The sequence below is a fragment of the Puma concolor genome, chromosome C2 (genome assembly GCF_028749965.1).
Source record: "Puma concolor isolate L17-30 chromosome C2, mPumCon1.1.hap2, whole genome shotgun sequence".
NCBI classification, from domain to species: Eukaryota; Metazoa; Chordata; class Mammalia; order Carnivora; family Felidae; genus Puma; species Puma concolor.
Window position 1 is genome coordinate 72903880 of NC_141675.1, and position 24146 is coordinate 72928025.

At 36.3% G+C, this 24146-nt stretch overlaps 1 long non-coding RNA gene across 1 annotated transcript in view; it reads right to left on the bottom strand.

Annotated features, from left to right (window-relative positions):
* LOC147577315 (uncharacterized) overlaps positions 1 to 24146 on the bottom strand; it is a 255066-nt gene that overhangs the window by 95292 nt on the left and 135628 nt on the right. Inside the window, exon 3 of the long non-coding RNA XR_015240142.1 lies at positions 17669 to 17746. This is a non-coding gene — a long non-coding RNA (uncharacterized LOC147577315). The remainder of the gene's footprint in view (positions 1 to 17668; positions 17747 to 24146) is intronic.

Genomic DNA, 24146 nt, shown 5'->3' on the forward strand with positions numbered 1-24146 from the left:
CAGCTTGCCTCCCTCGATGTGGGTCTGTGTGCCCCTTTATACTGGCTCTCAGATCTTAAGTTTTCCAAACAAGCCTTTTCTTTAACTTATACCAAATGATGGTGAAAATCTGACCTTAGTTACCTTGTATAACAATCTTCTAAGGACACTTTGTATACAAAGAATGATGGCAGTCTGTGGTGAAGGGGTCTATTCAGTAGCCACATTGGCACGGAAAGAATATAGATAATTTCCCTGATATCATCTGCCCAACTACAGTCAATCCTCATTATTCACAGATTCCATATTTGCAAATTCACCTACTCACTAAAATTTATTTGTAACCTCAAAATCAATCTCCACAACTCTCTCATGGTCACTCATGGACATGCAGAGAATGAAGAATAATAATTTGAGTTCACTAACACATTACCAGCTGAGGTCAAATGAAGAAACCTCTGTCTTCTTATTTCAACTTTCTTACTGTAAACAACTTTTCTTCTTGTGGTCTAGTGTTAACGTTTTTCACATTTTTTAGCTTTCTGTTGGTGATGTTGCTGTTGAAAATGACCCCCAAACATAGTGCTGAAGTGCTATCTAGTGTTTCTAAGTGCAAAAGGCTATGCTGGTGCTTTACAAAGAAAATACATGTATTAGATTAGCTTCCTTCAGGACTGAGTTATAGTTCTGTTGGCCAAGAGTCAAACATTAATAAATCTAAAAAGTGGTACTTCTAGGAAAAAAATAGGTTATTGGCTTATTTGTACATGAAGACACTCTGGAAGTGCTAAAGTAACATCTATATGTGCAATGAAGTTATGGAAAATATGTAAAGTGAACAAATTTGTGGATTCATCAGATTAAAACCAATTTAAAAAGCATAGTGGAGAGCACCATTGTAAGACTGAAAATCAAAGAAATTTATGGTCATGTTACCTAGGGTCAAGAAAATGTCAAACCCTTCTTAGCTAGTTCTGGCTGCTTGCATATTTCGAAAGGCAATAAAGAGTAAAAAATGTTAAACTTCCAGGAAAGCAGGTTCTGCAGATCAGAAAGCTGCAGAAGAACTTTTTAAAATACCTGCTAGGTGTTATACAAAAACAGAGTTATGTGGAAGAGCAGGCTGTCAATGCCTATGAGACTGACTCGTTTTACAAGGACTTTGGCAAATGAACCTATATGAAGCAAATGGTGTTTCAGCTGACAAAAATGCTGTGACCAAAGGCTCGCAGAAACTTAACCCTGTATTTATCATAGGCGCAATAGTTCAGTATTCACTAATTCAGTGTTTGTGGCAACTTTATAGAAACATCACTACTATATGTAAACAGATTAGACTGTAGTGGGGTCAATGCAGGAGAAATGTTTTCCATTTAAATGGAGAATTGCTGAAATGGTAAATGTTTGAGGATCAACAGAAACAGTAAAGCTGCTGAGTGCAATCTGTCTTTCTGGAACAAGAGCATTCCATCAACTCTGATACACACACACACACATACATACCCACACACACATATACATACACACATATACATATAATATATACACAAATATGTATCATATATATATATGTAGGCTGATGAGGTAGAACAGATATATATTCATATACACACATCTATATCAGCGTAAAACCCCATATGCAACCAATGAGTCAACAAAGAAGTCAAAATGAAAAAAAAAAATACCTTGAGACAGATGAAAATGAAAACACAACAGTTCAAAATCTTTGGAATGCAGCAAAAAACAATTTTAAGAGGGAAATTTATCTCAGTTCAGGCCTACCTCAAGAAACAAGACAAATCTCAAATAATCTAACCTTACACATGACAGACCTAGAAAAGAATAGCAAACAAAACCTGAAGTTAGAAGGAAGAAAATAATAAAGATCAGAACATAAACAAATGAAACAGAGATTAAAAAACAATAGGGGATATCAATTAAATCAAGACTGGTTCTTTGAAAAGATAAACAAATTGATAAATCTTCAGCCAGGCTCATCAAGGAAAAAAGTTTTAAATAAATAAGTCATAGGGATGAAAAAAGTATAGCATAGAGAATATAGTCAGTATTTTAATAACTTTGTATGGTAACAGATAGTAACACCACTTATCATGTTAAGCATTTTGTAATGTATTTAATTGTCAATTCACTATGTTGTATACTTAAAACTAATATAATATTGTATGTCAACTATACCCAACATTTTTTAAAAATTAAAAAAATAGTAATGTTTGCAGATAAATCTGTAGGTGTTGGTACAAGTTTTTTTACTAACTGTTGCCTTTTTTTTTCTTAGTGCAGGCGCTGTTATTTTCCTTACTAAATCAACATTTCTGTTCTCTCTTAGAATAGTGCTATTTATAAGGTTGGTTTTATACTAGGCTCTATTTTGGTAAGTATATAATGACACAATGCAATATTGTGTTTTCAGACTTCTTTTTCTTAAACAGGCTTTAGAAGTCTTGCATAAATACTGGCATTAAAATTATTCAAGCAGTTTTGGGGCGCTTGTGTGGCTCAGTCGGTTGGGTGTCCAACTTCAGCTCAGGTCATGATCTCACAGCCTGTGAGTTTGAGCCCTGAGTTGGGCTCTGTGCTGACAGCTCAGAACCTGGAGCCTGTTTCAGATTCTGTGTCTCCCTCTCTCTGCCTCTCCCCCACTCATGCTCTGTCTCTGTCTCTCTCAAAAATAAATAAACATTAAAAAAATTTTTAAAAAGAAAAAAAAATTATTCAAGCAGTTTGATTTTTAAAGTAACTAAATGTTAAAAGAAATGGAATGTTTGTCAGTCCCAGGTATAGTACATAGATTCTTGGACAATTTGTTGATGTCAAAATTTGTGCATCTTATTCACAGTTGTCTCTGTCCCATTATGCTTTTAAAGATTACATTATGTAATGGTGTATTCAATCCCCTGGAGCAAGAAATACGATGGCTTCCTATAGGTGAAAATTCTTATTTTTACATTCAAAGTTATCATTTCTGCCTCCTATCCTTGACTTTTCTTACTTTCAATTAGAGATGTGGTGTTAAGAAATGAAACATAATTTTAGGCCTGTATATAAAGTAGAATATGGATGCAAATAGAGTTTGTTGAAACATCACTGTAAATTGAGTACTGACACCTGATAGAATTTTACTACTTTCACACTGATATGAACGGCCATAATAATGGCTTATCTTCAAAATGTAACAGGGTATTTCTCAGAAGAAAAAAAAGGAGAAAAAGTAATCATTCTTTTTGGGACATGTAGACAATTCTGGTACCATAATGAAGGGAAGGAGACAAATAATTGGAACTGTATTATATGAAATATAATGAGACAGGAAAAATGGATTAAACAATCTCAAAAAATACAGAGCCAGTCTCACATAACCTCTTTACTTTCCAGAGTTTCACATTGCTATACTGTTTGGTAAGTGTTTAGCAAAGGAGAGGTAAGTAGGAGTAAAACTGTTCTGTGTTAATAATATTCTAGAGTTTAGATAACTTAATTTAAAGAAAAAGTCATGATCTTTCTACCCACTAATTTATTCATCAATATCCCTCTCAATGTGATTGAAATTCAAGGTTGAAAGGAGTTATAAAACCAAAGACTTAAAAGACAAAAAAAAAAAAAAAAAGACAATAATAACAATGCAGAATTACAATTTATGAATCATTATTCGAGGAAAATTGCATTAAAATTTTTATGTAGTTATCCACATTGCACCCTATAATCAAGTGGATTTGGCCACTATGACATCATTACTTGTTCATTTTCAGCCTGGTTGATCATATCACCAGTAAATATCATGCACAGTGGAAAACTACTTTTAATTATTATAACTCCATAAGTGTTTAAGTTAAAATATATTTATGAATAAAAGTAGCTTAATAAAAAAGAATGTATACAATATGTAAGAATATATACAATAAGCAATATGTATCCATTAGTATCCAGATTATATTACAAACATATTACATTAACAATTCAAAATTTGAAAATTTCCACAATAATGAATTTTTTATATTCATCACTAAGAATTTTAACACATAACACTAAATAGTTTTTTGGTTACAGGGGAAATATAAATGAAAATTATGAACTATACAGAAAAAATAATTACATCATTATATATTGAAACCTGTGGGATGATGCCAAAGTAATACTCACAGGGCTATCTATAAGCTAAAATATATTTATTATTACACAACTGAAAGTAAACGACATAAACTTTTGATTGACTAAACATGAAGAAAAACAAAATAAACCAAATATTAAACACTGAGATTCATCACCAGATACCCCTTCAAGGAGAGACTTTCTGCTCAGGGACATAAAGGGAGTGTGGTCAGCAGGCAGCCTCCAGCTGACAGCTTCTTTTGGGTCCACTTCAGCTGCAAAGAGCCCTCCTTGTTTGAGGCCACATTTTCCAGAGTGGCCTACACTTGGTAACTGAGGGAGGTGGGATATAAAGACCCATTATCTTTTCCTAGTCATGGAACGAGAAAGTCATAGGAATAAAAGGCACAGTATAGGGAATATAGTCAATGATATTGTAATAGCTGTATGGTGACAGTAGTCTCTTGCAGTGAGCAAAGCATAACGTATAAACTTGTTAAATCACTATGTTTTACAGCTGAAACTAATATAACATTGATGTCAGCTATAGTCAAAAATAAATAAGTAAATAAATGAATAAATAAATAAATAAAAGAGGAAACCAAGATTTTCCTAGCTAGAGAAGAACTTATATAACCATAAAATCTCATTCACAGGATAACCATTATGAGTCATGATGGTCTGAAAAAGCTTAATGGGTGTGTTTGGGTCTCAAAAATAGGTTTTGACTAGATTGAAAAGGACATAAGCATTTCTAAGTATTTGGGGGGACGAAGTGATCTTAGAGATGATGATCTGTCAGATGAGAGGGTATGAACAAAAAGCTAAAAAAGAAACAAGAGTCTTGGTTGCACATTAACATAAGAAAATAAAAACCATTTGAGGTTTATGAACAGGAAGTGACATGAAGGCAGTAGTTGGCAAGAGTAAGCTGTGGGATCAACTGATACAAGCGGAAACATGAGGCCCAAAGCACAATACAAAGAATTAAGGGATGCAGTAATGAAAGCCTAAACCAAGATGGTGACAATGGGCATATTTATAAAGAGGTATAAGTGGAAGTCATTTTGACACAAGGTCTGTTGGGCTTTATAATGTAATATGGGAGTAGAGAGAAGATACCAGTGTTAGGAATTGAGGAGGAAATCAAAAAGCTAATATGTGGTTGGGCTACAAGTTCTGCCTCAAACGTTGAACTCAAATTTGTACACGAGAGAAGAAGGTTCAAAAGCTCTAAGTCAGTAAACTAACAACACCACCCAATACCAATCCCTTGAATTGTTGAGAGTTGTAATATCCAACTACTTGATAATAAAATAATAAAAATCTTTGAAAATGGCAGAAACTGGGAGGAAAGGTGGCAATATGTTTACAGACAAATAAAAGAGGATAAATGATAATCTCCAAATAAAGAATGGGCAAATACTTAAGGGAATATGTGCACATTAAAGTTAGACAGCTAGGAATTACATTAAAAAAAGATGCAAGAAGAAGGAATTAGCAGTAATATGAAAGAAGAGGAGTCAGAGCCATGGGCTCATAAACCGCATGGAGGAACCTAATTGAATTGTCAGGAGAATTTTTCCTGAATTACCTAGATTGAGGTTTCCCACAGAGGCCTGAAACCAGCTACTTTGATCAGGCTTTGGAGAATGGGAATTAAAAGCATTCTGGATACAGAAATTACCATCTCCGTCTTTATGGAGAGAACTGTGGGAGGCAGGACTATAAAAGGAAGTCATTCAGGTAGTCTACCATTTTAAATTTCAGTTGACAGGTAAAAGAAGAAACTAAAGACAATGCTAAGGTTTAAACATAAATGACTAGGAGGATAATGATGTCGTTAACATACATAGCAAACTCCAGAAGGAAGTTTGGTTAGAGAGCAACATGAGTTTAAATTTAAACTGAATATAGGGGCACCTGGGTGGCTCAGTCGGTTGAGTGTCCGACTTCAGCTCAGGTCATGATCTCGTGCTCCATGAGTTCGAGCCCCGCCACTGGGTTCCATGCTGACAGCTCAGAGCCTGGAGCCTGCCTTGGATTCTGTGTCTCCCTTTCTCTCTGACCCTCCCTCACTCATGCTCTGTCTGTCTCTCTCTCTCTCTCTCTCTCTCTCTCTGTCAAAAATAAATAAAGATTTAAAAAAGTTAATTTAAACTGAATATAAAATGGCAGCAAGACTTCCAAGTGGAAGTTTATTGCAGTCTATTGGAAACCTATATCTGAAGCCTATAGGACAAGCCAGGAGTTCAGGAGAGCAATAGAGTTCTAGAAATCTGTTTCAAAGGGGGACTATTTTAAGTCATGGAATTCTAAGGTGGGGGGATGAGTAAAGCTAGTGAAGAGGGTGAAGAAAAAAAAGCCCTTGGGGAAGTTCCACATTAGCAGGAGAAACAGGAAAAAAGAGTCTTACAGGAGACTGACAAAACATTTGAGAGGCATTAAGACAATCAGAACAAAGACATCAATAAAGAAGCTTTTAAATATGAGGATATGACCAAAGTATACTGAAAGGTCTAAGAGAGTGAAGGCTGAGGAAAGCTCACCATAGTAGTTTGTATCTAGACAAGGCTATGATGATACAGACTCATATTAATGGGTGGTTTAAACAAAGTAAACATTTATTTCTCTATTATATTAGTATTCTGGATGAGAGTTATTCTGCTTAATAATTTATAAGGTTGTCAGGAATCCAATCTTTTTATTGTTGCATTACTTCTAGGATGTTGCTCTCTTCTCTATGGTTTCTGATGACTCCTCACAATCTCACATTTTAGGATGTCATATGGAGACAGAGAAGGAAGGAGACTGTGACCCAGAAGTAACACAAATCACTTCCCTTCACATTCTTTTGGCTACAACTTAGTCAAATGGCTGAAATGTAGGCTATAGCTGAGTACAGATGTACATAACTGAAAATTCTATTTTAAGAGAAGGAGGACAAATATTCACTACCACTGTCAATGAATTTCCCTGAACTTCTGATTTAGATAACCATTTTCTATACTCTCAAAGTACCTTGTCATAGCATTTACCATATTAATGTGAATTGTTTTGTTTAAACATTACCCTTTTGAGACTATTATCACCTTGAGGGCATGGATTATGACTTATTCATCTTCATATTCCTATTTTCAAAGATAATTCCTGATAGTAATAAATGCTACGTAAAGCAATAATATTTGATGAATGAATGAGACAACCTTACAAGTAGATCCAGGGGCGCCTGGGTGGCTCAGTCAGTTGAGCGTCCAACTTCGGCTCAGGTCATGATCTCACAGTTCATGGGTTCAAGCTCCACATCGGGCTCTGTGTTAACAGTGCAGAGTCTGGAATCCACCTTGAGTTCTGTGTCTCCCTCTCTCTCTGTCCTTTCCCCATTCATTCTCTGTCTCTCTCTCTCTCAAAAATAAATAAGCATTAAAAAAAAATTTTTTAAGTAGATCCATGCCACTATTTTGAATTGTGTTATTTTTCTTACTATTGTTATAAAAACTATTTGTATATTTAGAATGATAGTCATGTATCAGATATATATCTTACAAATATTTTTCCTCAGGCTATAAACTGAGTTTTCACTTTCTTAACTATCTCTTGAAAGGCAATGTTTTAATTTTGATTAAATTTCAATTTATCAATTTAAAAAATAAAAATAAGAAATAAAAGTAGATCCAGTATTGGTACAACTTTTGCAATTTAAGTGATCAAGGTTGAAAAATTGTTTCCTCTAATGAATATAGGAATGTTCTGGCACTTTTTCAGATACCATAAAAAGTGTCTGTTTTGAAAGATCCTTGAAATAATTATTATAATAAGCACTGTGGCTTACACAAGGAAGAAAACAGATACAGAGAAGAAAACACCAAAATGAATTCATCAAAATAAAAAGGAAAGTACAGGTTGCTCAAAACCCATCATGTGGGTATACTCAGTTAAAACCTATGTCTATGACTTGTACTTTTACTTATCCTTTACTAAATGCTGCCCCTCCTTGTATATTCTGATCCAGGAAATTCCCATAAGACTAAACTTCTCCAGTGCAAACATGGTTTAAGAGTAGTTACTTATTCAGATACAACAGTATTTAGCTCTGTCAGTGAGATTTTTTTTAGTGAATGAAGCACCACAAAATGTATATTTCTGAATAGTTTAAAATACAGGTTTCAACTGGAAGGACCTTGGTGGTAGAAGCAGCTTCTACCTATGATCCTAAATTGCCTTGAAATCAGGAGGTGCCTCTAAGTGAGTATCTAGCATAGCTAACACTTGTTTTTCAATTATTTCTTTGCCAGTTTGGAAATATATACCCTGAGCTCAAGGACTTTAAAAGCAGCTTGGAGACTCAGGAGAGATTGAGGGGCAAAACTGGATTAAAGCCTGAGACCTACAGAAAAAAAGTCTTCTGAAATCAGCTGATGGCATGCTGACAAAGAATAAAAAAACAAAATCTATATATAAAAATTAGCACTAGAAGTATACTTTCCTAATATTGTAAAGATTTTATATCTCCACTCAGCAGCCAAAATCACACTTACTGAGTCAGTCTCATTAAAGTCCTGAATAAACAAAAGTGTTCTAGAAGTTCTGAAAAGCACATTAAGAAATTGAAAGAAAAGTACCAAGAGTATAATTAATTGCAGAAAATATGATCACACATCCAGTAATTCCAGAAAATCATCAAAAAACTTAGAATTAATAAGAAAGTTATGAAAAGTGGCTATGAATAAGTCTCTCTATAAATATATTTGTATGTATACACATAAATATATATGATATATACTTATACATATATAATATATATTTATATTATATACAAATATATATGATACATATTATTTTATCAGCAATACTCATTTAAAAATATAATTCTTCACATAATAATAAACACAACAAAATATAAAGGGGTCAATTAATCAAGAAGAAAACATTTATGGGGCACCTGGGTGGCCTAGTCAGTTAAACGTCTTACTTTGGCTCAGGTAATGATCTTGCAGCTTGTGGCTGACAGCTCAGAGCCTGGAGGCTGCTTTGGATTCTGTGTCTCCCTCTCTCTCTGCCCCTCCCCCACTTACAATCTGTCTGTCTGTCTCTCTCTCAAGAATAAATAAAACATTAAAAAAATCTTTTTTTAAAAAAAGAAGAAAACATTTATGCACCCCCCAAAAAATGCATTTAGGAAAATCTAATAGCACTGCAAAGAAAAACAGAAAATTCACAATTATACTAAGAAATTTCAACTTGATAGATAGAAGAAGTGATCAGAACATCAATAATGATGTTTAAGATTTGAATTATGCTACCAATAAACTAGACCTAACATTTATATAGCATACCACTCAATAACAGTAGAATACACATTCTTTTCAAGTATACCTAAACATTTACCAAGATAGACCACATTTGAAGTCAAAAATTAGTCTCAACAAATTTAAAAGGATTCAAGATATACAAAGTTTGTTCTCTGGCCACAATGAAATTAAATTAAAAACCAATAACAGAAACCTCTCTGGAAAACTCTAATATTTAGAAATAAAATACGACATTTCTAAATCACCCATGGACCAAAGAAGTAAGCAAAAAAGAAATTAGAAAATATTTCACACTGAATGAAAATTAAAATACACCAAAATTATAGAATACAGCTAAAGGAGTTACTAAAGAAAAAATTTACAGCACTAAACTCTTACATGGGGAAAGAAGAAAAGTCTCAAATTAATGATCTCACCTTTCATATTATGAATCTCATAAAAAAGAGAAAACAAAATGCAAAGGAAGCAGAAAAAGAAATACTAAATATCGGAGGAGAAATCAATGAAAGAAAATCAGAAAGATGATACAAAAATCAATGAAAACAAAAATTGATTCTTTGAGAAGATAAATAAAATGGATAAACCTCTAGTCAGACTGATCAGGAAAGAAAGTATGGAGACAACTACCTACCAGGAATGAGAAAGCAATTCTACAGATATTAAAAAGGGAAAGGGCAATACTTTGAACAACTTTATTCCAATAAATTTGACAACTGAGATGGGCAAATTCCTTTAAAGACACCAACTACCAAAGCTCACACAAGAAGAAGCAGATAATCTGAATAGCCTAATATCTATTAAATATATTGGATTTGTAGTTAAAATCTTCTCAGAAACTTTCCATGTCTAAAGGACTTCACTATTAACTTCTACCAAATATTTAAAAGAAGAAATAGTATGAATTCTACATAAAGTCTTCCAGAATTTGAAGAGCAGTTAATACTTCCCAACTCATTTTATAGGGCCAGTATTACCCTGATACCACAACCTAAGAATATTCCAAGAAAACAAAACTATGGATCAATTAAATTTTCCCCCAAAATATAGATGCAAACATTCTTTTTTTTTAATGTGTATTTATTTATTTTTGAGAGAGAGAGAGAGAGAGAGAGAGAGAGAGAGAGAGAGAGCATGACCAGGGAAGGGGCAGAGAGAGAGGGAAACACAGAATCTGAAGCAGGATCCAGGCTCTGAGCTGTCAGCACAGAGCCCGACGTGGGGCTCGAACCCACAGACTGTGAGATCATGACCTGAGCTGAAGTCAGAGGCCTAACCAACTGAGCCATCCAGGCGCCCCAGATGCAAACATTCTTAATAAAACTTTAACAAGCAAACCCAACATATAATATTTACAAAAAGAGAAAATATATCATTTGACAATTTGTATTTGAATGAATAATACAAAGTTAGTTTAACATTCAAAAATCAATGTAATTTACCATATTAACAGACTAAAAAAAGAAAAACAAAATATATGATGATATCAATAGGTGCAGATAAGATGTTGAAAACACTCAGTAAAGTAGAAATAGAAAGGAATTTCCTCAACCTAATGAAGTGCACTTAAAACTGCAGAGAATATCATTCTTAATGGTGAAAGACAAAGTTTTCTGTTTAAGAACAAGAGCAAGACAAAAATGTTTACTCTCACAACTTCCACTTAACATTTTACTGGAGGTTCCAAACAAGTACAAAAGGCATGAAAAATGAATAAAAGACATCTTGATTGAAAATTAAAAAATCATCTATGTAAACAATTGTATGCAAACTACCAAAACACCTACTATAACTAATTAACGAGTTTAGCAAAATTCCAGAATACATGATCAATATACAATAATCAGGTATATTTCTTCTAGATACTAGAAATGTAATTAAAAATCAATACCATTTACCATAGCATAAAATATATGAATGATACTTAAGGATGAAGCTGATAGAACATTTGCAAGATGTTTACACTGAAAACCACAAACATTGCTAAGAGAAATTAAAGAAAACCTAAATAAAAGGAGAGATATACTATGTCGACAATTTAGAAGATGCCTCAAAAGTGATGTCTAATCACTATTTCTATTTTCCCTCTTCCCATTTTCCCTATATATCTGTTTTTTAAGCTTCTTATTATGAGCAGCACTTGGGTGGCTCAGTCAGCTAAGCATCCTACTCTTAATTTTGGCTCAGGTCACGATCTCTCAGTTGTGAGATTGAACCCAGCAACATGTTCCATGTGTGGCACGGTGCCTGCTTAAGATTCTCTCTCTCTCCCTCTGCCCCTCTCCCCCATTTGTGTTCTCTCATTCTCTCTAAATAAACAAACAAACATTATGAAAATATTAAACAAATCCAAAATAAAGGAGAATAGTGTAATAAATCCCCATATACTCATCACCCAGTGTCAATAATTATAAACCTAATATAGTTCTAGTTTTCTCAGTGCTACTAACTACTACCCGCCCCCCACAAACACACACAGGATTATTCTGAAGCCAATTCCTGGTATATCACTCCATCTATAAATATCTAAAGATAAGATCTCTTTTTAAAAATATAAACACAACATAATTTTACCTTAAAACAACTGACCATAACTCTCTAATATCACCAAATGGATCATCAGTATTCCAATTTTCCAAATTATCTCATAAATACTTCTTTTACAGTCTATTGTTTGATTAAAATGAAGTCTATACTTGCATAGAGTGACTTTATAACTTATTGTCCAAACCGGGACATATCTGAGAGAAAAGGAATCATTATTAACAATAAGCAGGATAATCACAGACAAAATGAAATGTTGGTCACCATATTCTTATATCTGTTCTAATCTATATGATTCCACGTCTTTACTTCTCTCCTTTCCTCCCATACCAATGGCAATGTATTTTTTAAAGAAACCAGTCCCTTTGTTCTAAGTTCCTAAGGTCTGCATTTTGCCCATGTTGTTCCTCTCCTGTATGCATTTTCTAAAATCTAGTAGGTCCAGAAGCTAGATCGAAGTCTGATTTTTTTTGACAAAAATACTTCATAGAAGATGTTCCTTTCTCTCTTAAACCCACACAAATCTTTTCTCTCCATCCTCAAAGAAAACTTCTGCTGCCCAGATTTCTTTAACTCCTTAACTCTATTGTTAAACCCAGTCCTCATCTTATTCAATCTACCAATTAATGACTTGCTCCTTGTTGATGCCTTTTTATTCCTTGGTTTTGTTTTGTTTTTATTTATTATTATTTTTTATTTAATCCAAATTAGTTAAGGTATAGTGTTATAACGATTTTAGGAGTATAATTTAGTGATCCGTCACTTACATACAACAGCCAGTGCTCATCCCAAGTGCCCTCCTTAATGCCTATCACCCATTTAGCGCATCCCCCCCACCCAATATCCTCCAGTAACCCTCAGTTTGTTCTCTGTATTTAAGAGTCTTTTATGGTTTGCCTCTCTCTCTGTTTTTATATTTTTGTGCCCCTCTCCCTAAGTTCATCTGTTTTGTTTCTTAAATTCCACATACGAATGAAATCATATATTTGTCTTTCTCTGAGTTATTTCACTTAGCATAACACACTCTAATTTCATCCACATTGTTGCAAATGGCAAGATTTCATTCTTGTTGATCACTAATATTCCACTGTGTAAATGTGTGTGTGTGTGTATATATATATATATATATATATATATATATATATATATATACACATTTATATATACATATACATTTATATACATATATATCACATTTTATTTATCCATTCATCAGTTATCCCTTGGTTTTTAAAGCTCTACATCTTTTCTTTTGTACTCTAGCTTCACTGATCCCTTCTTCTTAGTCTCTTTTTATGAGTTCTCCTCTTCTCTCCAGCCTCTTAATGTTGGAATACATCCAAGCCTCCTTTGATGATTTCATCCAGACTCTGGGCTTCAAAAGCCATCTATATACTGACAACATCCAGTTCAGTGTTAATCCTAGAACTTCAGACTTGTGTATCCCACTGCTATTCAACATCCACTCTAATATTTAATAAATATATTAAAGTTTTCATGACCAAGACTAAAACTCCTGATCTTCTCATTAAAATCTATCCCTCCTCAATTTTTTCCATCTCATTTAATGCCAACCCCATTTTTTCCAGTTGCTCAGTCCTAAAAACTTGCAGTCATTCCTAAAACATCTTTCTCATATCCCACACCAAATTCATCAAGAAATCTTGTTGGATATATCTGCAAAATATATCCAAGATCTAACCAATTTGTACCACCTCTCCCATTACCATCCTGGTCTAAATATCCATCATCTCTCACCTAGATTACTGCAATAGCCTCCTAATTGGTCTCTGCATTATACTCTTAACTTTAATATTTATTAAACAGCAGCCAAAGTGATCCTTTTAAAATGTAAGTTATATTATATTTCACTCCTTTACTCAAAGCTATCCAAGGACTCCTCTTTTCAAGGAGAGTAAAAGTCGAAGTTCTTACAGTGCCCTTGTAGGACACTCTCACGTAGCTCTACGGTCTCTGTCGTGTTAACTCTGATCTCTTCCCACACTCCTCCTCACATACTCACTCTGTTATAGCCATACAGGTTCTCTTGCTGTCTCTCAAACACACAAGATACTGTCTCATTTGAAAGACATTTACTGTAGCTGTTCTTTGGCCTAGAACATTCTTCTCCTTCATGTCCACTTGGCTAACTCTCTCATGAAAAGATCATCTTAATGAGACCTATTCTGACCTCCTTTTATATATTATAATCTGTACTATCACTTTCCAGCACTCCCTAACTCCTTTAAGTTGCTTTACTTTTAGTTTTTCCACAGCACGTACATCAACTAGCTTATTATATTTTTCATTTATTTATTATGTTTCCTGTTTTTTGTGTGTATCTTCTCCTACTAGAACAAAGTCAGAAAACTTTGCTTGTTCCCTGATGACCCCCAAGAGCCTTGAAGAGCTCCATCTATGATAATCCCTCCATGTATTCAATTAAATGTTGAGCTAATGTTGAATGAATGAAAGATTACTCTTACTACTGTGTGAATACTGAACTTCGGTGGGGCAAGTATTAGGAGGTTACTGCAATGGTCCAGATGAGAGACACGAGTAGTCTGCTCCAGGGTGATAGTAATGGTGAGAGAGAGAAGTGACACAGCCAAAATGTAGTTGAGATATCTATAATGATAAATCTATCATTATAGATGAGGGGTGGGGAGTGGGGGAAGGGAAACAATCAAGAATAATCCTTACATTTCCTGGATGAGGACCTGGGTGGCTAATTATGTTATGGAATGATTAAGAGGACAAGAAAACAAAGTAGGGGATGGATCAGGAGTCCATATTGAATGGCAAGTTTTAGGTGAACCATCTAACAGGTAATTTCAAGCAAGTGATTAGAAAAAAGAGTGAAAATTAAAGTTCTCACCTATGTTTAGAAATTTTGGAATTATCAATATAAGAACAGAATTAAAATCTACAGGAATGGGCATATGAGAGAGTAGATACATTTTAATCATCTCTTGAAGAGGATCTTACTTTGGTCCTTGGATGAGAGTAAATGATACTAAGAAGAAGTAGTGAGGTGGGAGAAAAGCAGAAGGAAATAGCATGGTAAGAGCCAAGAGACAAAAATATTTCAAGAAGCTGTCAGGTGTTCATGCCTTTGGAAACACATACATCATTTGTGGCACCATTGGTGGATGTAGTCTCAGTGAAATGGTGAGGGTAGAAGTCAAATTATGTTCCAATATACCACCATGCTTCCTTGTAATTTCATTACAGCAGGAAGTAAAATTCCTATAATCTTTCAGTCTAATCAGGTCAACACAATTATACACTTAACCACTCAAGGGTAACAAAAGGTAAGAAGTAGTAGACAAGTAGTGTAGATATGAAATTGTGTTTTGAATGCACAGAGCTGGCTGGGTATATTGAACTGGTAGTAACACCAAGCAGTACTACTGATGATCACAGAATCTAAGGAATGGAAATAATAGTGAAGTAACATCCCAGAGGGAGAAAATGTATGGCATGCAAATCTATTGTAATCAATCACAGCACTTACTTGTTCCTCGTGAGCTTGGACAGTGTCAGAGGCCCATTGGACTCCAGGCAGGCTTTACCAGTTGATCACAGTTGGCAGGGGAATTAAACCAATTTGCCATCCTTATCCTAACTCCCATCCAGGTCCCATCACCTTGACTAATCCCATTTACTTCACCTCTACAAGATCACAAGCAGTTGGGGTACCTAGGTGGCTCAGTCGGTTAAGCGTCCGACTTCGGCTCAGGTCATGATCTCATGTTTCATGTTTGAACCTTGTGTCAGGCTGTGTTGACAGCTCAGAGCCTGGAGCCTACTTTGAATTCTGTATCTTCCTTTCTCTCCGTCTACCCCTCCCCTACTCATGCTATCTCTCTGTTTCTCAAAAATAAATAAATGTTAAAAAAAATTAAAAAAAAAAGACCACAAGTAGTCATTGAGCTTCTGCTTCAATAGGGATAGGAAAATTCTTTTTTTGAGGCTGAGCCAAAAGTTGCTCCCACTATCCTCCACTCCTTAGGAGTTACTAGGACTCCAAGAGCCACCAAAATCTTTTTTGAATTCAAATATCAACCTTTCAGGGTTTTTAAGACAACTGTTACATTTCCCTAGAATTTTCTCATCTCCCAAGGAAGTAGCTTAAGCATCTTTATCAAAGGAGCTAATGTTACATAGTTTCTAGTCTCATACCACCTTCCTCACTTTGCCAGAACTCCCACCTGCCTGAAAAACATACACACCTCCACTATCATGCTTTACATGCTCAGACTGAACTAGAAAACTGAAATACTGACCATAAACAACAGAGAAAAGCATCTATATCTAACTTACGTGTAGTCCCAGCTACCAGATGCTAAAAGCTTTCCCCCAAGGACAGCAGGGGAAGTAAGAACAAGTCTAAAGGGCTCCATGGGGATAAAGGGAGATGATGCAAAGCAGGAGTATGTTCCAGCTGTTGGAACTTCAGCAGTCTAACTACTGAGTGGAACAGATGATACATTCCAAGACGTTTTTCCCTTGGGCCATGTGAATTTTAGGATTGAAGAATATAGCAGAATAAAAATAGGTTCTGAATAAAATTACAGCATATTGAAGATGAATAAATTTGGCTCTAATAGCCTAATAGAATAGGCTGCATTATCTTTTAGCCAGTTTTTACATAAAGGAAATGCTATTCTCAACTTCTCGCAAGCATTTCAAAGGAAAAACTTTTACTTGAATTTTTAAGCTTCATATGAGTTAGTTTATTAGAGCAACATGGAGAATTAATCAAAACAAAAGCATTATATTTTACTTCCAAATAGATTTTAAACACCTTAAGGGCAAGGACCTTTTTCTTTTTTCTTGTATTTCATCCAGTGATTAGAATATGAAGGATACTCAAGTTATGTGCTTATTAAAGTAAGAATAATGAATAAGTGAAAACATTTTATAAGCATGTGAATGTCTTAAACTTTTGGTTATTTCTTCATTGTCTTTATTACTGGATATGCAGAAATAATAAAAAATTTCAAATTGTTCTTTGAAATTTGATCTATCTCTCTTGTGTATCCCACTGATAACCACAGGCAGCTTAAACAAATCACACTAAAAAGCATTGAGGCCTTCCATTTACACAAGACAAGAAGAATTCATCTTCTCTTCTCTGTCCTTGGCTCTCCTGTCATTGCTTATAACTTTTTATGATCATCAGCAGTTTCTCTTAAATAGTGTTCTGTTACTCAGAAACTCCAACTACAACCATCTCTTTATAGGACATCATGAATGTTTTAGTTTGGGTTGAGAGTCTCCCAGCCTTGCTTTTTTCCTTTTTCTTTATTCAGTGCTTGACCCCATTGTTTCAGTTTCTAGTAAGTCTTGTCACTTCCACTAATAAGAAAGAATGGAGTCTCACTGCCTTAGATCCCATATCTCATGAGGAATAGATCTGTTGGCTATACATAAACTTTTAAATTCATGAGACTTCTTGAATAAGAAGTTGTCAAAATAACATTGACAGTGGTTGAGTAATTTGAAAAACTAAATTAAGATACTTCCCAAGGGTGAGTTTAGAGAATCCTGGCTTAATCTTTCTGAGATAAACACTTATCAAAATGAAAAATTCTTAGGATAAAGCCATTTTCAAACTATGGACAAGAAACTCAAGGATGATTTGTTATAGTCTTAAGGGCACAGGGATATAGAGCAAAGGATGCTATTACTTTTTGAGTAAATAAAATTTGAACTTTACTTACATGAATTGCTACATCCCCCTAACCTTTAGCCAGAAGATTCTCCTTGTAAAAGCATCTGTGTTATTATGTTCTTTCATGCTGCAAAGACAGAAATACTTTTTAAGTTGGATATCACTTCAATCTTATGTCACTCATTCCAGTTTTACTAGTATTTTTTCATGATAATCCTCATAATGCCAAACATTATGTCTCAAACTATGCCAAACATGTATATATGTGGTTAAGTATGTACATATGCACATATCCATTTGAATGTACCCTTGTAAGATAAGAGCTTATTTCCTTGATTCTTTATTAACCAAAGAGGTTCATACTTTTTCCTTAAAAGTAAGCCAAAGAGAATCATAACATTTTAATGCTGCAAAATTCCCCAGAGATCATATGGTTCAAAATTTTCATTTTACATATGAAGTAACTGAGGACCAGAGTTTAAATGTCTAGGCAACTATTACAGGGTACAATTTAAATAAATGAGCTCAAAACAGCTCATTTATTGGCCTGAAATGACCCTAGTCCTCTCCTACCTGGTCTTAAATTCCTATTACCTTCACAATGCCTTGCACTTAAAGTGTTTATATCAATTAATCAATTGGGATTAGGTAAATGGAATCATTGTTCTTTTATGAACACTGTTAAAACTGGGGCTGAAATCAAGAAAAATGATAAACTAAGCACAATGTGTTTTTGATATCCCTCTTGGCCTCCTTTTCCCCCTCTTGCTTTTTTCGTTTACATCCTCAGAGGACTCTTCTGAAGTAGCACCACTTCTACTGGGGTTTTAAATTCCCAGCAGTGACCCAGATCTTTCTTTTTTTTTTTTTTATTTTATTTTTTATTTTTTTTAATTTACATCCAAATTAGTTAGCATATAGTGCAACAATGATTTCAGGAGTAGATTCCTTAGTGCCCCTTACCCATTTAGCCCATCCCCCCTCCCACAACCCCCCCCAGTAACCCTCAGTTTGTTCTCCATATTTATGAGTCTCTTCTGTTTTGTCCCCCTCCCTGTTTTTATATTATTTTTGTTTCCCCTCCCTTATGTTCATCTGTTTTGTCTCTTAAAGTCCTCATATGAGTGAAGTCATATGATTTTTGTCTTTCTCTGACTAATTTCACTTAGAGTAATACCCTCCAGTTCCATCCACATAGTTACAAATGGCAAGATTTAATTCTTTTTGATTGCTGAGTAATACTCCATTGTATATATATACCACGTCTTCTTTATCCATTCATCCATCGAGGGACATTTGGGCTCTTTCCATACTTCGGCTATTGTTGATAGTGCTGCTATACACATGGGGGTGCATGCTTCCCTTTGAAACAGCACACCTGGGAGAGAGAGGGAAGATGGCGGCGTAGGAGGACGCTGGGCTCACCGCGCGTCCTGCTGATCACTTAGATTCCACCTACACCTGCCTAAATAACCCAGAAAACCACCAGAGGATTCGCAGAACGGAGTCGCCGGAGCCAAGCACAGACGAGAGGCCCACAGAAGAGGGTAGGAAGGGCGGCGAGGCGGTGCGCGCTCCACGGACTGGCGGGAGGGAGCCGGGGCGGAGGGGCGGCTCCCCGGCCAAGGAGAGCCCCTGAGTCTGGCTTGCAAAAAGCGGGGCCTGACGGACTGTGTTCCCACAGCAAGCGCGACTTAGCGGCTGGGAGGTCATAAGTTAACAGCTCTGCTCGGAAAGCGGGAAGGCTGGAGGACAAAGGGAAGGAAAGCTGCTGAGCCCCCGGACGACAGAGCTCAGTTTGGTGGGGAACAAAGGCGCTCGCCAGCGCCATCTCCCCCGCCCATCCCCCAGCCAAAATCCCAAAGAGCACCAGTTCCTGCCAGGGAACTTGCTCGTTCCGCGCAAACACCCAACTCTGCGCTTCTGCGGAGCCAAACCTCCGGCAGCGGATCTGACTCCCTCCTGCTGCCACAGGGCCCCTCCTGAAGTGGATCACCTAAGGAGAAGCAACCTAAGCCTGCCCTTCCTGCCCCCGTGCACCTTGCCTACACACCCCAGCTAAGACGCCAGATCCCCAGCATCACAAGCCTGGCAGTGTGCAAGTAGCCCAGACAGGCCACCCCACCCCACAGTGAATCCCGCCCCTAGGAGAGGGGAAGAGAAGGCACACACCAGTCTGACTGTGGCCCCAGCGGTGGGCTGGGGGCAGACATCAGGTCTGACTGCGGCTCCGCCCACCAACTCCAGTTATACACCACAGCACAGGGGAAGTGCCCTGCAGGTCCTCACCACGCCAGGGACTATCCAAAATGACCAAGCGGAAGAATTCCCCTCAGAAGAATCTCCAGGAAATAACAACAGCTAATGAGCTGATCAAAAAGGATTTAAATAATATAACAGAAAGTGAATTTAGAATAATAGTCATAAAATTAATCGCTGGGCTTGAAAACAGTATAGCTGACAGCAGAGAATCTCTTGCTACAGAGATCAAGGGACTAAGGAACAGTCACGAGGAGCTGAAAAACGCTTTAAACGAAATGCATAACAAAATGGAAACCACCACGGCTCGGATTGAAGAGGCAGAGGAGAGAATAGGTGAACTAGAAGATAAAGTTATGGAAAAAGAGGAAGCTGAGAAAAAGAGAGATAAAAAAATCCAGGAGTATGAGGGGAAAATTAGAGAACTAAGTGATACACTAAAAAGAAATAATATACGCATAATTGGTATCCCAGAGGAGGAAGAGAGAGGGAAAGGTGCTGAAGGGGTACTTGAAGAAATAATAGCTGAGAACTTCCCTGAACTGGGGAAGGAAAAAGGCATTGAAATCCAAGAGGCACAGAGAACTCCCTTCAGACGTAACTTGAATCGATCTTCTGCATGACATATCATAATGAAACTGGCAAAATACAAGGATAAAGAGAAAATTCTGAAAGCAGCAAGGGGTAAACGTGCCCTCACATATAAAGGGAGACCTATAAGACTCGTGACTGATCTCTCTTTTGAAACTTGGCAGGCCAGAAAGAATTGGCACGAGATTTTCAGTGTGCTAGACAGAAAAAATATGCAGCCGAGAATCCTTTATCCAGCAAGTCTGTCATTTAGAATAGAAGGAGAGATAAAGGTCTTCCCAAACAAATAAAAACTGAAGGAATTTGTCACCACTAAACCAGCCCTACAAGAGATCCTAAGGGGGACCCTGTGAGACAAAGTACCAGAGACATCACTACAAGCATAAAACATACAGACATCACAATGACTCTAAACCCACATCTTTCTATAATAACACTGAATGTAAATGGATTAAATGCGCCAACCAAAAGACATAGGGTATCAGAATGGATAAAAAAACAAGACCCATCTATTTGCTGTCTACAAGAGACTCATTTTAGACCTGAGGACACCTGTAGATTGAGAGTGAGGGGATGGAGAACTATTTATCATGCGACTGGAAGCCAAAAGAAAGCTGGAGTAGCCATACTTCTATCAGACAAACTAGACTTTAAATTAAAGGCTGTAACAAGAGATGAAGAAGGACATTATATAGTAGTGACAGGGTCTATCCATCAGGAAGAGCTAACAATTATAAATGTCTATGCGCTGAATACCGGAGCGCCCAAATATATAAAACAATTACTCATAAACAGAAGCAACCTTATTGAGAAGAATGTGGTAATTGCAGGGGACTTTAACACCCCACTTACAGAAATGGATAGATCATCTAGACACACGGTCAATAAAGAAACAAGGGCCCTGAATGATACATTGGATCAGATGGACTTGACAGATATATTTAGAACTCTGCATCCCAAAGCAACAGAATATACTTTCTTCTCGAGTGCACATGGAACATTCTCCAAGATAGATCATATACTGGGTCACAAACAGCCCTTCATAAGTTTACAAGAATTGAAATCATACCATGCATACTTTCAGACCACAATGCTATGAAGCTTGAAATCAACCACAGAAAAAAGTCTGGAAAACCTCCAAAAGCGTGGAGGTTAAAGAACACCCTACTAACGAATGAGTGGGTCAACCAGGCAATTAGAGAAGAAATTAAAAAATATATGGAAACAAACGAAAATGAAAATACAACAATCCAAACGCTTTGGGACGCAGCGAAGGCAGTCCTGAGAGGAAAATACATTGCAATCCAGGCCTATCTCAAGAAACAAGAAAAATCCCAAATACAAAATCTAACAGCACACCTAAAGGAAATAGAAGCAGAACAGCAAAGGCAGCCTAAACCCAGCAGAAGAAGAGAAATAATAAAGATCAGAGCAGAAATAAACAATATAGAATCTAAAAAAACTGTAGAGCAGATCAACGAAACCAAGAGTTGGTTTTTTGAAAAGATAAACAAAATTGACAAACCTCTAGCTAGGCTTCTCAAAAAGAAAAGGGAGATGACCCAAATAGATAAAATCATGAATGAAAATGGAATTATTACAACCAATCCCTCAGAGATACAAACAATTATCAGGGAATACTATGAAAAATTATATGCCAACAAATTGGACAACCTGGAAGAAATGGACAAATTCCTGAACACCCACACTCTTCCAAAACTCAATCAGGAGGAAATAGAAAGCTTGAACAGACCCATAACCAGCGAAGAAATTGAATCGGTTATCAAAAATCTCCCAACAAATAAGAGTCCAGGACCAGATGGCTTCCCAGGGGAGTTCTACCAGACGTTTAAAGCAGAGATAATACCTATCCTTCTCAAGCTATTCCAAGAAATAGAAAGGGAAGGAAAACTTCCAGACTCATTCTATGAAGCCAGTATTACTTTGATTCCTAAACCAGACAGAGACCCAGTCAAAAAAGAGAACTACAGGCCAATATCCCTGATGAATATGGATGCAAAAATTCTCAATAAGATACTAGCAAATCGAATTCAACGGCATATAAAAAGAATTATTCACCATGATCAAGTGGGATTCATTCTTGGGATGCAGGGCTGGTTCAACATTCGCAAATCAATCAACGTGATACATCACATTAACAAAAAAAAAGAGAAGAACCATATGATCCTGTCAATCGATGCAGAAAAGGCCTTTGACAAAATCCAGCACCCTTTCTTAATAAAAACCCTTGAGAAAGTCGGGATAGAAGGAACATACTTAAAGATCATAAAAGCCATTTATGAAAAGCCCACAGCTAACATCATCCTCAACGGGGAAAAACTGAGAGCTTTTTCCCTGAGATCAGGAACACGACAGGGATGCCCACTCTCACCGCTGTTGTTTAACATAGTGCTGGAAGTTCTAGCATCAGCAATCAGACAGCAAAAGGAAATCAAAGGCATCAAAATTGGCAAAGATGAAGTCAAGCTTTCGCTTTTTGCAGATGACATGATATTATACGTGGAAAATCCGATAGACTCCACCAAAAGTCTGCTAGAACTGATACATGAATTCAGCAAAGTTGCAGGATACAAAATCAATGTACAGAAATCAGTTGCATTCTTACACTAACAATGAAGCAACAGAAAGACAAATAAAGAAACTGATCCCATTCACAATTGCACCAAGAAGCATAAAATACCTAGGAATCAATCTAACCAAAGATGTAAAGGATCTGTATGCTGAAAACTATAGAAAGCTTATGAAGGTAATTGAAGAAGATTTAAAGAAATGGAAAGACATTCCCTGCTCATGGATTGGAAGAATAAATACTGTCAAAATGTCAATACTACCCAAAGCTATCTACACATTCAAAGCAATCCCAATCAAAATTGCACCAGCATTCTTCTCGAAACTAGAACAAGCAATCCTAAAATTCATATGGAACCACAAAAGGCCCCGAATAGCCAAAGTAATTTTGAAGAAGAAGACCAAAGCAGGAGGCATCACAATCCCAGACTTTAGCCTCTACTACAAAGCTGTCATCATCAAGACAGCATGGTATTGGCACAAAAACAGACACATAGACCAATGGAATAGAATAGAAACCCCAGAACTAGACCCACAAACGTATGGCCAACTCATCTTTGACAAAGCAGGAAAGAACATCCAATGGAAAAAAGACAGTCTCTTTAACAAATGGTGCTGGGAGAACTGGACAGCAACATGCAGAAGGTTGAAACTAGACCACTTTCTCACACCATTCACAAAAATAAACTCAAAATGGATAAAGGACCTGAATGTGAGACAGGAAACCATCAAAACCTTAGAGGAGAAAGCAGGAAAAGACCTCTCTGACCTCAGCCATAGCAATCTCTTACTCGACACATCCCCAAAGGCAAGGGAATTAAAAGCAAAAGTGAATTACTGGGACCTTATGAAGATCAAAAGCTTCTGCACAGCAAAGGAAACAACCAACAAAACTAAAAGGCAACCAACGGAATGGGAAAAGATATTTGCAAATGACATATCGGACAAAGGGCTAGTATCCAAAATCTATAAAGAGCTCACCAAACTCCACACCCGAAAAGCAAATAACCCAGTGAAGAAATGGGCAGAAAACATGAATAGACACTTCTCTAAAGAAGACATCCGGATGGCCAACAGGCACATGAAAA